Below are 16,515 nucleotides of genomic sequence, written 5' to 3' on the forward strand. Positions count from 1 at the left end.
AGTAAAGGTCATAGTAAATTAGAAGAGTCAAGTCATTTACCTTTCCTAGCTATGGATAGCAGAAGAGTTTATAACCAATTAAGATAGATTATCACAAAAGACAGAATTAATAATTTGAATAGCATGAATTTGAAAAAAGATATCTAATGAGTGAAACTAATACAATTTGTATTAGAAGGGAAGCTGTTGATTAAGGGGAAAACATTTTAATCAAATATTTCTGTTTAAAGGTTTCATATATTAACTATCTAGTCAACTAAAAAAAATCTATAAGCTCAAAAGTCATACCCAGAAAATAATTGATCAAAAATATTTCACAAAGTAAGAAATGCAAACTATTATTAAGCGAATATGAAATTCAAATCACTAGTAAAGGAAATGCAAATTACAACACTGAGGTTTCACTACACATTCTACAAATTAACAAAGATGACAAAAATTGGGAATAGTTAATGTTGCAGAGAGAATGGGATATCAAAACACATTAAAGTATCATCTGTTAGTGGAGCTGTGAACTAGTCTAACCACTCTTCATCATATTTTCAAATTATATTAAGAAAGTGAATAATACATTCATACTACTTTATCCAAGATCCTGCTCTTAGGTAAATACTTCCATAAGAAGATTGGAGACAGAAAGAAAGGGATTTTATATACCGAAATATTTATAAAAACACTTTTTATTGTAGCAAAATACTCAAAACAAAGTAGAAGGGAAAGACACTTTATACACCAAAATGTTTGAAAAACACTTTTTTATATAGTAAAAAAACTACAAATAAAAATAAGAAACAACATTTATTGAGGAATTTCTAACCAACCTTCAGTATAGAAATATAACAGGATATTACTATCATATGAAATGGTAAATATAAAGAATATAGAGAAACTTGAGTAGATTTGTCAATATATACAGAATTAAATAAGAAAACCTAATTTTAATGTACAAAGCCAATTAAAACTACATTCAAAGACAAATATTCATTTGACTTAATGATAAAAGTGTAAATATAAAGCAGAACAAAAAGGAAAACAAAGTTGAAAATTGTGTGATCATGGCAATAATTTCATTATCTGAGAATTATCTTTTCATATCCTTTAATCCTTTATCAATTAGACAATGACTGGTATTCTTATTAATTTGACTCAGTTCTCTCAATATTTGAAAAATGAGTGCTTTATCAGAGACACTTGCTACAAAATTTTTCCCCAGTTTGTTGTTTTCCTTCTAATATTATTTGCATTGATTTTTCTTTGTGCAAAACCTTTTTTAATTTAGTGTAAACAAAGTTATCAGTTTCACATCTTTGATTTTAGGTTTTGTTTGGTCATAAATTCTTCTCTTATTTATAGATCTGATAGGGATGCTATTGTGTGCTCCCCTAATTTGTTTATAGTATCTCTCCTTTATTTCTAAATCATGCATCCAAATTATTTAGTTATAATGGCAAGAATTATCCCTGAAGACAAGATTAAAAATATCTCTCTCATTTCTTTGTAAAAAAAAAGGTGATTTAAGGTATGGAACACTTTATAGACCCCTCAAATTCAGTTATTATGCCGACTAGTTTTACTGAACTATTCCTATTTCTCTTTCTATTTTTTCATTATAATTTTAATTTCAAGGGACAATTTGTTGGCTAAAGGAGATAAGAGCATTACTTGGAAATGAATAAATGTCAGGTCAAAACAAAAGGTATCTTGAGGCCAGGGGAGATGTTGGGGAATTTTGGTCTGCAGAACAAGAGGGAAATAAGTATTCCTCAAGGAAAGACCTACTAGAAGCAGCCTAGGAACATTAGGCTTAGGAAAAAGAATTGTGGAGACCAAGCATGATGTTTCCAGGGCACATACCTTGAGAAAGATAGGAATCCATATGCCAGATTAGAAATTTAGTAGAGAAGAAAACATTTCTTCAGAGGGCAGGAACAATCATTACATCTGGCCAGTGAATTTCTTTGGAGCAAATCAACAAGAGAATGTACACCATTAAGAGAAAGTTCACAGAGGACTACAGCATTTATACTCTGAAATACAGACTAAGAAATCTGAACAACATTCAGGGGGAAAAATGGTTTTTATCTGGAGAATCATGGGCAAAGACATTTTCTTTAGTTCTATTTTCAATAATTCTTGGGTGAGGGCAGAGGCTGCAATCTCCTTACTTGCTAGAATTCTGGAGGGGGGGAGGGGGAAAGACTAAGGAAGAAAGAAAAAGAACAGAGAAGGAAGAATCAGTTGCATAGATCTTGAACTTCCACAACTGGAGTTAAGAATTGAGCAGCAGATTCTGGAAGGTCTGAGATACCTAACAGCCATGTCAAACTGTCTGCATTGCCTAGACACCTACAAGTGTACATAGATTACCACTCAGAATGAATTGAACCATTGACTCTGAAAACAAGACAAAGAAATATTTGATGAATAATCCCATCAATATCTTTTACAAGAGGTTATTCACCCTCTCTTCCAAGACTTTGAATGAATTCTTCTAACTACCATTGTTTTTAGGTCAATAGCTCTTTTGGGGGATTGATTTTTACATCTATTGCTCTACAATTGCCATGCATTTTTCTCTAGTTCTGCCTCTGTGGTCAATCAGAACAAATACTATTTGGAATTATAACTATTTCCACATGACTACTCACCAAATACTTGAAGACAGCTATCATACACCTTCTAACTAATCATCTCTTCTCCAGGATAAACATCACCAGTTTCTCTATCTGATACTTATGTAAACGCTCATGTCATGACCATCTAAACAACACCTCCTTACTTGCCTTTTTTCATTCTAGAATAGTTTTAAAAGTGCAAGTGCCTCTGGAACAAAAATATCTCAACATAATACTTTCCCTAACTTGATATTTAAATCAACTCCCCAAATTGTATTTGAATCATTTTCTATAACATGTTTTTGAAGCTTATCATGTTGCAGACTTTATCAAAACTACTTGCACAACTACTTATCTGATAAGGGAGATTATACTTCATATTGCAATGGGATTAACTCCAAATCTGATATTTGTTGTAAGTAGTATTTGTTGAAAAACTGGAGCATTCTGCTACACATTATCCCAGTTGGTGACACTAAAAAGGGTGCCAAATTTCCAAACTACACCATATGTATCTCTATAAAACTTAGAAGGTAAATCCTCACAGACAAATGTAAGACCCAGACTTTCAAATTGATGAATTTTATTTTTTCAAAGTTCAAAAAATTAAGCTAGGAAGCCATACTGTGGATTTATCATATTTAAATTTAGTTCTGTGATTTTAAAGACTTTATTGTATTGCTTCCCAAAGCACAACCAATAAAGAGAGAAAGAGAAGAGAGAGAGAGGAGAGGGGCAGAGAAAGAAAGAGAGAAAGAGAGAGAGAGAGTAAAAGAAAGATTTATAAGATATATATATATATATATATATATATATATAGAGAGAGAGAGAGAGAGAGCTTTATTAGTTCATAGTTATTCCTAGAACATGGTAAGACACTTGCTTGTAAAAGTAATGTGTCCTGTCCTAATTTATTTTTATATTTGTTTTTAAAAGCTAAAAATAAGATGGAAAGAAGACAAACTGATAAAAACCCAAATTAAGGAAAACTTAATTGGCAAACTAAGGCATTAGAAAATAAGCTATTGAGAAGGAAGAATATAGCACATTTTGAAGTGTCCCTAAGACACTCCTCCCCACCAAATTTCAGTGCTTTTGCACTATGTGACTAATGGTACCCTTTTTTTTTTTTTAACAAAATCAGGATATTGTCAGAGAGAACTTGAATGTGAGCCTTTCTTGCTAAATGTGTTCCATATGGAATGTGTCTCTCTTCTCATTTCCAGCTGATAGAAATATGAATGCTATCCAGGCCCTGCCCTCGGGCTGAATGTTTTCCTTTAACTGATACTGCAAAGTCTAAAGAGGAGGGGTGGCTAGGAAACCCCAACAACCTAGTAATAGGCTTGGATCTAATGAGTACCCACAAGTTTGGGCATTTCTCCGAGCTGTCCAAACCCCTTGAGTTTGAAAAACTGAGATGAAAACCTTGTGAGCACTTGTTCTGAGGAGATTTTTAGTTTCTCCTTGCTCCCAAATGGGTAGAAAGCATCTAATCATCTTCTACAGGAAAATGATACTTTTTTCCCCAGTATTAGTGAAGAAATGTTTTTTGGTTTTCTTTTTAGTATTCCAACTTTGTTTTGGAATAATTATTAAGAAAAGGTTCATAGAATGAGGAGAAGAAAAACCATTGAAGTGTTTGATTTCAATTCTGTTTCATGAACACTGAGAAAGTGGTGGCTATTGGTCATCGAAGTTCTATAAAATGATGATGAGAAAAAGAACTGGAAAATATTTTGTCTTCAAGGTCTACTAGCTACAATTATATAGGCATTGATAATTTATATTCATATAGCACTTTAGGATTTGAAAATAACTTTTAGCATAATTATTTCATTTGCACCCCATTCCTGTGTGGTAGGTGCTTAAATAAAACTAGAGACGATGGAGGAGGGAAGAGTCCCACAGGGCTCAGCTGGGAAAGTCCCCCGGTGAGATGGACCAAGTTCCTCCCATGATGAAGTTCCTCCTGAGATGAAGTTCCTCCTTGTAGATGAAGAAAGCAGAACTCAGAGATTATAAGTAACTTTTCCTTGCTCACACAACTATTAAGTGTCTAAGGTAGAATTTGAACCCGATCTTTCTGACTCCAGGACTAGTATTGAGTCCACTATGTCATATTGTCTCTCCCAAGGTAAAACTAAATGTAGCATGCTACAGCAAAAGAGAAGTAAGCTCATTTTTGCTAGACCTTGGAAATATCATCAAAGTAATGTTGCAAAATACAGCTTGCCTACTTAGTTGTGATACATCTCTTTGACACGGGCTCCACCCTCAAAGCTGGGGTGGGGGTTAAAAAAGAAAGAAATATTAACAAGTAGTGATATATACACACCCAATCTCTCTAATCATTCTTTCCTCCATGGAAAATGAATTCATTCGCTTGATATTGAGTTCCCTTTATACAAATTCCTTTTGTCATATAGGTTTGTCAGTAGATATATATCTGATATCACAGTTTTCATGATTCAGCAAACCAGGTGACATTTCAAATAACACATAGACTTGGAAAGAAAAAAGAAAAGAGCTGCAAACTTATTTAGGGCATGTTGTGAAATTGACTACCTTGGGAGGGACTACATTCCCAAATATTCAAGATCTTCAAGCACTCCTCAAGAGGACTTCAGTCCTGGTGTTCATTGTGTTTAGAGGACTGGTGAGATCCCTCTCAACTCCTGACTCAACATGGGTTTGCTAGTCAAATATAATGCTTTTAAATGATGAAAAGCAACCATCAGTTAAAATCCATAACAATTCTCACCCTGAATGCAGGCAGTTTGGTAAATGCACCCATCTCTAATAAGGCATGAATTTCAGGAAATATAAATTTGATGATGTAAATGTCTTTCCATGTCTTTTGAATTGAACCAAAACACTTCAAAGCAAATGAGTATTTGCCCAGTGCTGAGAATGCCTACTCTTTGTGTATTGTTTTCTGATCTCTTCGTACTTCAGAGCAAAGTGGTCCAGGAAGACTTGGTAGCAAAATGAAATGTAATATAAGCCCATTATTATTTTTTAAAGACCATTTCTGATGAGATTCTCTGGGAGGGTTAAGTGCACAGTCATGAATTTCTGTTACTCCCATTTAAACACCTTCTATAAGACAAGACAAATAGTCTCTCTTAGAAAGTAAGTGGTTGATAGCTAGCTAAGTGTCAGAGTAGCTTTGAATCTGTTACAGGTCTTTTTTTTTAAATAAATGAACAAATTCTATGACTGAGCTCATTAGTTCAAAGTCCCACTTTTTAGGGTAATAATAATTGATGCTGCAAGCGGGCTTTGATTATGTCTCTTAAGGTATGCTGACAAAAAAACAAACAAACAGAAAATTCTGTTTTCCATTCATGAAAGTGTGTATTATGAAGATATTATTATGTGAGACCTTTCTCAACACTTCTCTCCACCTTCTGAGAGGTCTAAAAGTTAAATGGCACCTTTAGATTATGGGTTTTTGGGTTTTTTTAAGTAATTGGAGAGGAAATTTTTTTTTCATGTTTATACTGCAAACAAGTCCACATTGCACATTTAAAATGAGATGCCAATTTACTGGGTTTGACAAAAAATGAAATTACTTTAAAAAAGTATTACCTTCTTGACACCCATCTACCTCTTATATTCCTGCACAGTTCTATATAAAGCTTTTTCCTGAATCTCCCCTATTTATTACTTCTCTTCCACTATTAAAATTAATATTATCCTGTATATATTTTATATTTTATTTTCCTCCTTATCTCTGAACATGTGATATTACCCTTCCTATCCTCACACCTCTAGCACAATATAACTTTCTTTATTCTCTCTGGAAAATGTTGTTGGCTAGTTAAACATAAATATGATCAATTATGGTTTCAATTATCATATGCCTAATGAAATAATAAAAATGGAAACCATTTCTATAATGTTTTCAAGTCGATAAATTTTTCTTACAAGATTCTGAGGGTGATAATAAAGGTATTTTGCTCAGCTTACAGATGAGGGACCTATCCCTTAGTTGAATGATCTGCAAAGGTCAAATAGTTAACAAATGATAGAAAATATGGTGGTCCTCTAATTCCAAATCCATTGTTATTTCCATTATACCATACTGCCAATAACTTCTTACTTCTTAAAATTAAGTTCTTTCATCCACACCATTTTTCCCATGCCAATAGGGGAAGAGAACAGAAGTTATTAATGGCCATTTTCCCAGAAGGATAAAAATTGCTCAAGAAAGGCAAATGTCCACAAATTTCTAAAGATTCATTTGAGAAAGGAAAAGCAAAAAATGTTTAAATTCATGAACAATCCAAACATGAAATGAGTTCTGTGGGTGTGAGGTCATCCTCAACAAAGGAATTCTACTCTACATGATATTACCATTTGTCAAGTATTTTGAGTCAAAGATTCTTCTTTGACTTTAGTTTTCACTAGATGACTATTGGGTTCCCTTGTCAGTTCTAAAATTCTATAAGGCCTTGACAATCACTGTCTACCTTTGATGAGTGCCACTGCTGGATTTTTAGGAGACTCGATCTCCAAAAACGCTTTGTTTTTGTTAGGTCAGATTTTATTAGACTATTGTATTAGCATTTGATAGGCATTTGGTGCATTCTGATATAGTCTTCTAGAGGAATTCATAATCACCTGGGCTGCTCTAAAGTTCAATAAGTTGAAAAATAAACCATAAAAATTCCACCATGATGAAGTCCTATAAATACAGAGAGAGAACAGCTACCTCTTCTTAAGTAAAATGCTATCTGTGATCTTTAAAGGATCTTCAAAGCCATTCCTCAAGTATTCATTTAGATATTGGGTATTAATTTAGACTTCACAAGTATTGCTATCTCCATGAGTTTTTAAGTGTGATTTTTAGTTTTCTAGGAAGGTTTATACCTACTTCTTTATATTACTCCAGAGATTACTGCCTTGCACACAGTGGATGCTCAATAAATTTCCATTGAATTTATTAAATTGTGCTATGCAATGTCATAACTACATAAAATATATTTTTCTTCACCATATCCTATTGCTTAAGACACCTGAGAATAAATAAGATTCATACTTATTTATATTTAACATTTCCATTAGTTTCTAGAAAAATAAAATCATGGGTTCCTGGAAAGAATTCTAGTCTAGAAGCCAGGGGTAGGGATTGTAGTTTTTGCTCTATAATTAACTATCTGCATGGTCTTAGAAAGATCATATAATCTTTCTGTACTTCTGTTTCATTACTCATAAAATGAGAGGTTATATCAGATAATCCTAACCTTTGCTCCAGCTGCAAAACTCTATATTAGAAATAATATGCTAGTAACTAGTATTTTAGTAGTAGCTAGTAACTAGCATTTATACTTGCTTTAAGTTTTGCAAAGCACTTCACCAATATTCTCATTTTATCCTCAAATCAACCCTGGAATACAAATGTTATTATCCTCATTTAACAGATGAAGAAACTCAGCCTGAAGGAGGTTAATTCATTCCCCTAGGGTTAGTTGTTTGGTCTTCTTTCAGTCATGTCCAACTCTTTATGATCTTGTTTGGGGTTTTCTTCATACCAGAGTGGTTTTTTATTCCCCCCTCTAGCTCATTTTACAGATAAGGAAACAGACAAACAAGGACAAGTGACTCGTGCAGGATCACACAAATAGTAACTGTTTGAGATCCAATTTGAAGTCAGGACGATGAGTCTTCTTGAAGTCAAGTCCAGCACTCTACTCATTGCACCATCCACCTGATCACCCAGCTAATAACTGTCCAACACCATATTTAAACTCAGGTCTTCCTGATCCCAGACCTAGCTCTCCATCCACTTTGTCACTAAACAGCCTCTACTTGAGGCAAAAAGAGGAAGAAACAGCGTAGTGAAATCTGCTTCTTCCCAACCATAATTTTTCTTTCCCTCTGTAAAATGGAGATTTTATTATTAATTCTAATAATCCTTAATAAACCTCATAAAATATAATATTTCTATTACTAGAGACTAATTTAATTTTTACACCTCCTAGGGATTGGAAAATGAAATAGCAAAAACCATTTATTCTCTCCACTGGCTGGCCTTAGAAATCCATTAGCTAATGAGAAGTCAGTATGGGTAAAAGATCTTTCCAAAGCAAGAAAATGTTTTTGGCAAAAGTAAAAATGCTATTTGAAATGTAAAACATACAATACATATTTTAAGCTTTCTCCTGGATTACACATACTTCTTTAAGGTTCTAAGAGTTACAGAATAATTTTCTTATTATAACCTTATGTGATATGGAGTGTAGGTATTCATATTCCTATTTTACAGAGAAGGAAATCCACTCTCAGTCCAAGTGGCTTGCCATCCACCACACTGCTATTAAAATTGATAGCCAAGATTCAAACATGGGCCTCCTAGAACCAAGACAAGCTCTCCTTTTGCTCTTCTATTCAACTTATATAGGAGTATTTCATTTATTTAGAGCTAAAAGAGACCTAGTCTAAACCTCTTATTTTCCAGATGGGAAAACTGAAGCATACAGAAATGAAAGCTGCCCAAGGTCTAATAAGTAGTAGAGCCAGGATTGCTACTGACTTGGTTAGGGTCCCACAGCACTGCATAATTGAGGTACACTTTGAACTCAGATCTCTCTGACTCTAACTTCTTTTTGAATATATTCCTGTACTCCCTGGCTAAATAGTTATTTTGATTGGCCAGGATATGTGATTCCAGAAATAGGTGGCCTGGTACAGAGGGGAAAACAAACAAACAAACAAAACAAAACACTGACCTTGTTTTCAAATGGGGTAGCATTTGAATCCAAGTTCTGTGGTTTACTGCTCATGTGACCATGGGAAAATTTTCTACCTCTCATTGTCATAACTTCCGTGTGCATAAGGAGAATTAATTGACATTAGTAATCTCTAAGGCTCCTTCTAAGCATAAATCTATGATTCTAGGATGGAATTTTTGCAAGTCAGAGAAATATTCTTTACCTTCTTTGCATCTTCCAAAAGCTTGGTCCTCACCAATCAATCAAAGTCAATTTTCTTATCTAACAAACTCTCTTCAAAATCTTTCAAGCCAGGTTTTCCCAAAGCTAAGTTAATAGCTCTGAAGGCATTCTACTCTTATTTTGTTGCTCTTTTTAAGGCAAATGTTTGAAAGAAGTGAATAAAAATTTCTCTCGAGAAGTAATTGCAAAAAAACTATAATAATTTCTATGGAAAATGGGATAGATTCTACAACACTAGAAATTCTCTCTTGATAGATATTTAGACACTGATATAGATGTAGCTGTATATATATTATATGTATACATATATACACACATATCTTTTTATATCTATATCTATTTGTCCTTTTTGTCTCTGTCCATCTCTGTCTCTATATCTCATTGTCTCTAACTACCTCTGTCTCCCTTTATCTAACTCTTTCTTTTTCTCATTCCCAGAAATAAGGGTGACTCAAGCAAATATGGTCTGTGCAGTCCAGGGACCATGGTTTTGTTGCTCCATGGCACAAATATCCCACTGTTTTTGTAACAAACAGCAGTAAAGGGCAGAATACCAAGTGGCAGAGTATAAATGGGGGAATTTTGTGTAAGATTTATGACCTGAAACTTAACTCCTCTCTCACTGAATCTTTAAAACTTCTGCATGGGAAATCACAAAATGAAAAGAACCAAAATGAAATGTTAACAACAGCAATAGCAATAGCAGAAGCAATAGCAATAATGATAACTAGTTAAATGTCTCTGAAATTAATAAAGAATGCAAGGAAATAATCACCACTGAACAGGTTGCAAAAAAGCTAAAGTTTTAACAGTAGCAATTCTTAATCATTATATTTATTACTTTTAACCATTCCTATTCCTTATATTCCTATATAGGTTCTTATATTCCTATAATCTTATTCCTTCCCTTCTGCTTTTTTTATTTTATAATATACTTTTTAAATATTAATTAAAAATGTATTTCAAATTCTCTTATTCTCTCAAGTCCCTGCCTTATCCCTTAAGAAGGTAAGCAAATGCAAAAAGTATAATTTATAAATTTGACTATAGGAAACTCCTTAATACCTTTACCCCAATTTCTTAGGTTCTCTGTATATGCTTTTGTCCTATTCCTTTTTTGTTGTTTTTTAATATGAACAAGATTTTATAACTCCTTTTACCCTCATTTATTTCCTTTCATTTCTTTTTTCTCCTCAATTTTGTATGGAATTTCACTGGTATGAAGAAACTACCAATATTTCAGAGATAGGGCTTTAATTTTGAAGGATTTTTTTCCAGATTACATTAATTAATTCCATTAAAGTTTTTAATATTGGTTTTCTCACATTCTGTAATCCATGTTTTCTCCCCCTTCCCCAAGAAGGAAGGTAATATGATATTGCTTGTATATATATATTATAACATATTTCCCTCTTCATTGTGTTTTGAAACAAGACATATTGCTTGGACTAGACAAAAAATCATGAAGAAAACAAAGTAAAAAATGGCATGTTTTAATCTGCATTGAGACTTCATCTGTTCCTTCTATGGTGGTGGATATGCTTTTTCATCGTGAGTCCTTTCGAGTTTTCCTGAATCCTTGCCTGGTTGATAATAGTTAAGTCCTTCACAGTTGATCATCATGTATTATTGTTATTACTGTTCATAACTTTTCCCAGGTTCTGCTTGTTTCACCTTGCATCACTTCATATATGTCTTTCCAGGTTTGTTTGTTGGTTTTTGTGATCATCTTGTTTGTCATTTCTTATGACCCAATAATAGTCTATTATAATCATATACCACACAATTTGCTAAGTCTTTCTCAAATTGATGGATATTCCATCAGTTTCTAGTTCTTTGCCACCACAAAAAGAGCTGCTATAAATATTTTAAAACATATAGCTTATTTTCTTTTTTCCTTATCACCCTAGTAAGTAAACCTAATAATATTATAGTGGAACAAAAGGTATACACAGTAATTATTTTTTTTTAACTCTTGGAATATAATTCCAGATTACTCTCCAAAATGGTTAGATAAGTTCACATTCTACCAGCAATGTATTAGTTTCCTCATTTTCCCAAATCCCCTCCAGCATTTGTCATTTTGCCCTTTTATAATTTTAGTCAACCTGATAGGTGTGAGATGATATCTCAGAGTTTTGAGTTGCATTTTCTAATCAGAAATGATTTAGAGCATTCTTTTCATCTAGTTATAAGTAGCTTTGAGTTCTTCTTCCTAAAACTGTCTATGAAAACCTTTTAGTCATTTATCAATTTGTTTTATTGTCATAAATTTGAAAATGTTTTCTTTATGTTTTAGATATGAGATCTCTATCCAAGAAACTATCTATAAAAAATTCCCCCAACTTATTGCTTTCCTTCTAATCTTCACTACATTTGTTTTATTGGGACAAAAACTTTTCAATTTAATGTAGTAAAAATACCCATTTTACAATGTTTTCTATCTCTTATTTATAAATAAATTCTTCTCCTATCCATAAATCTGATAGGTTATATGTTCCCTATTCTAGTTTATTTATAATATCTACTGTATGCAGGCACCAGGGTTCAAATATTCATTTTGATCTTATCTTGATAAATAGTTTAAGATATTGGTCTTTAACTAGTTTCTGCCAATCTGCCTTCCAGTTTTCCCACATTTTTCACCAAATAATGAATTTTTTTTCAAAAACTCACACTTAATTTTTATTGATCTTCCCTATATTGAAACCATGATAGGAAAGTGTAATTGTATATTTCTTTTGTTCTTTACTTGACATAGATCAGGTAACACACGCATTTCTGGTACAAAGGATGGAATATTGAACATGATATTACAAATCTCTATTACCAAGAGGTTTCTCCACTCTCTTAAGTATATATTAAATTCTACATGTTGGTTTTAAAGCCAAACTCCTTCTCAATGTCTCCATTTAAATCCTTTTCTTTAGGTTTATTTTTTTTAAAGTTGCTATGTTGTTTTTGTTTTACATGTTTCAATGATATTCTTTATACTTATTTGGATATTTTTCCCTTTTCCACTCTTCTCCCAATAAATATCTTCCCTAGTGATGAATAAGTATAGTAAAGTAAGTCAAATCCACTTATTGGCCTTGGGCAAATGTACATATTTCACATAGTATCTCATATACATCAATTCCTTGTCAGGATGTAGGTAGCAGCTTCATCATGGATACTCTGGAGTAAATTTTTTGGTTATATTAATCATAATTCTTAAATCTTTCAAAGTTGTTCAAGAAAAGCTAGTGTTACATATAATTGATATTACCATATGCACTGGCCCCTTTATAGTCAGGAACTTCCCTCCATGAACACAAGAAATAGATCATCTATTTTTTAAAATCTCCGCTAATACTGAATCAATACTGAATCTCTGAAAGTTAATGAAAGGATCTCTGATTTTACCAAGATGACCTCTTACCATTTCTCCATCAATATAGACCCTTTATAGATTAATAGATATTAAAGAATTTTCTTTGTTCGAAAAATTAATCAACTGGAACATAAAGTCAACAAAACAATTCTCTCCAATTTTGCAAGACTTATCTTCATACAATAAACATGGTCTATCAGAAGACTACAAACAAAGTTTTTCCAATTCGGTAGGCCCAATCAAAACTTAAGTTACATTGACATAATCCTTAGACATACCAGGGAAGTCGACATGATTAGTCATTAGTGGAGAACTTTAGTTCTTTGGAAGTCAATGTTAATTTATCCAGATATAGTTGTGCCCCTGTGTCAGTGGATTCACTATCTCCTGATTCAGCAATCCATAGTTAACAAGTAGGTGTTTGCTAATATCAGCAGTTTCGGTCATCCATGGTTTCCATGACTTGGGCCATATTCCCTGAGAAGCCGTGTCCTTGTGGATGATCCGGGGTACAGGAGTAGCTTTCAGGAGAGCCAAAAATGTTGGGTGTCAAAATGTTATGAGCAGGAAGGATACCTTTGGGGTTCAGGAAGGATACCTTTTACAGGCATGCAAGACTCCAAAACTTAGCTTAAAAACAAAAAAGAGATTTATTAATTTAGAAAGTAATGTTGAGAGTGGCCAGGAGGATAGCAAGGTGGAACAGCAAGATGGGGAGCAGTTCCTTCGGACGACAGCATAAAAGGAAAGGCTGTTCTCCCAAGGGGACAGCATGGATGGAGAGGCTGTCCCCCCCCCCAAATAATGAATTTTTATTCAAGACTTGAACCTTTATCTTTGTCAGACATAAGGTTATTATAATCTTTTACAAATGTTTGTTCTATATTCTGTTACAATAATCAATTTCTCTGTTTCTTAGCTGGTATAAGATAGTTTTAATAATTATTGCTTTATAATACAGTTAAAATTTGGTACCGCTAGAAATCCCTCCTTAACATTTTTTATCATTTCCTTAAATATGCTTTTTATTTTTTCAATGGATTTTGTTTTTTCTAGTTGAGTGAAATAATTTTTTAAAATTTAACTGGGATAGTATTAAATAAGTAGATTTGTTTAGGTAGGATTGTCATCTTATTTATATTGGTTCTCCTTAACTTGCCAAAGATATATATCCAAATAACATAAAAAACTTTTTATTATTATAATATTGTAATGTCCTTTAATAGAAAACAACCCATTAATGATATGAAACTCATTGCATTATTGGCTTACTGTACAACCAAACCACTGACTTGATGGAACAAAAATTAAAATTGGATTTGATAGAATAAAAGTGAGAAAAAATAGGACTTTTAATGCTTAACTAGAAGATTCTAAATGGCACAACTTTTAGAAGACAGCTTGGAGTCAGGAAGACCTGAGTTTAAATTTTAACTGAGATAGTTACTAGCTATGTGACCCTGTGAAGTCATTTAACATCTATTTTTCTCTCAATTTATTGGAAGAGGAAAGGACAAACCACTCCATTATCTTTGCCAAAAAAACCCAAAAAAAAACAATGGACAATGTTAGCTTGCTATGGTTCAAGGAATCACAAATAGTCTGGAATGATTGAACAACAAATGCTGACCTATTCAAATAATTTATTAATATTAAAAATGGACATATGAAAAGATATAAACTCAAATGAAAATTTTATGCAAAAGTCATAAATTCATTTTCATAGCAGACCAAGACAGATTAAAAGAACTTACATAATCAAATACTTGATTTACATGCCAAAAGGAGAATATTGCCCTAAAAATAAAAACGTGGTTTTGTACAAACTAATTTGTAAAATATTAGAAGGATAAATGAAAGGTTAAGAGTAGTATTGTTTCATTAAATTGAAAGAAGCAGTTATGGATAAAATTAGTTTAAATGCAACTTGGCCAAGGATCCAACTAAGTAATGTTCTCCCAAAATCATTAAGAATGAAAGTAAATTAGCAACAAGCAATAGAAAATTAGAAAAGGTCTATAAGTAGAATATATAGATATGCATATCGCTACAAAGTGTTTAGTGTTTTTATTTACATTGGCATAGTCATGTTGTGATTCTTTATTTTTAATCATCAGTTGATGTAAATCTTTGCATGACTCCCTGAATTCTTCATATGCATTATTTCTTAGAGAAGGATATTCCATTTCATTCATGTACCACAACTTATTTAGCCATTCCCAAATTTATGGGAATCTATTTTGTTCCTTCTCCCTTGATATGATAAAAAAGTTTCTGGAAATACGTTTTGTTGATGTGGTACCATTCTTTCTATCTTTCACCTATCTGGGAGTAGCAGCAGGATCCAGGGTCAAAGGCAATAAATGTTTTATTTACTTATTTTTACTCTAATTTTAAACTGTGCTCCCATAGCATGCTAATGTACCTGTCTTCCTGCAGTCCTTCCAGCATTCATTTTATTTGTTATTCTTTTCAATTTGTTGTATATGAGATGAAATCTCAGAATTGCTTTAATCTACATTTTTCTTATTATTGGTGATTTGGATTAATATATTATCTTGATAACTATAAATATATTAAAACTCCTGATGTATTAAAAATAGTAAAGCATAATTCATATTGAAAGAAATTATTCTAGGGTTCAATTAAGAACTGTTATGATGTACATATATTTATATGCTTGTATTTTTCTGTATATATATTTATAAGATTTTTAAGAATTCAAAAAGAGAAAATTTATTATCCTCTTTAGAAAATGTTCATAAACATTGAGATATAAAATTGACCTTTCTGAATATCATATTCCATGCCTTTTTATCCTTTAATTTGGAAACCACCAAGTCCTATGTGATCCTGATTGTAACTCCATGGTATTTGATTTGTTTATTTCTGGACATTTGCAGTATTTTCTCCTTGGCTTTGGAGCTCTTGATTTTAGCTATTATATTAGTTGTCATTTGAGGATTTCTTTCTAGAGGTTATTTGTGGATTCTTTCAATTTCTATTTTATTTTCTTATTCAAGAATACCTGGGCAGTTTTCTTTGATAATTTCCAGTATTTCAGTATTATGTATATATTCAGTATAATATTCAGTATTCCAAATTTCAGTATTATGATGTACACACTTTTTGTTTGATCATGACTTACAGGTAGATCAATAATTCTTAAATTGTCTCTCTCTCCTGGATTTATTTTCAAGTTCAGGTATTTTTTTTTCAATATTTCATGCTTACTTCTGCTTTTTTTCATTCTTTTGATTTTGTTTTATTGTTTCTTGACGTTTCATGAAATCATTATGTTTTAGTTGCTCAATTCTAATTTTCATTGCTGGATTTTCCTCCATCAGCTTTTGAACATTCTTTTTTATTTCTTCTTGCATTGCTTTCATTTCTCTTCCCCATTTTTTCCTCAGCCTCTCTTAATTGTTTTTTTTTTAAGTTCTTTTTGAGCTCTTCCAGGATCTATGTCCAATTCATTCATATTTTTGTTTTGGACTTAGCATGTGTTTACTTTGTTTTCACCATCCCTTTCTGTGTCTGTACCTTGCTCTTTGTCTCCATAAAA

This window comes from Monodelphis domestica, chromosome 2 (assembly GCF_027887165.1).
Source record: "Monodelphis domestica isolate mMonDom1 chromosome 2, mMonDom1.pri, whole genome shotgun sequence".
Classification (NCBI taxonomy): domain Eukaryota; kingdom Metazoa; phylum Chordata; class Mammalia; order Didelphimorphia; family Didelphidae; genus Monodelphis; species Monodelphis domestica.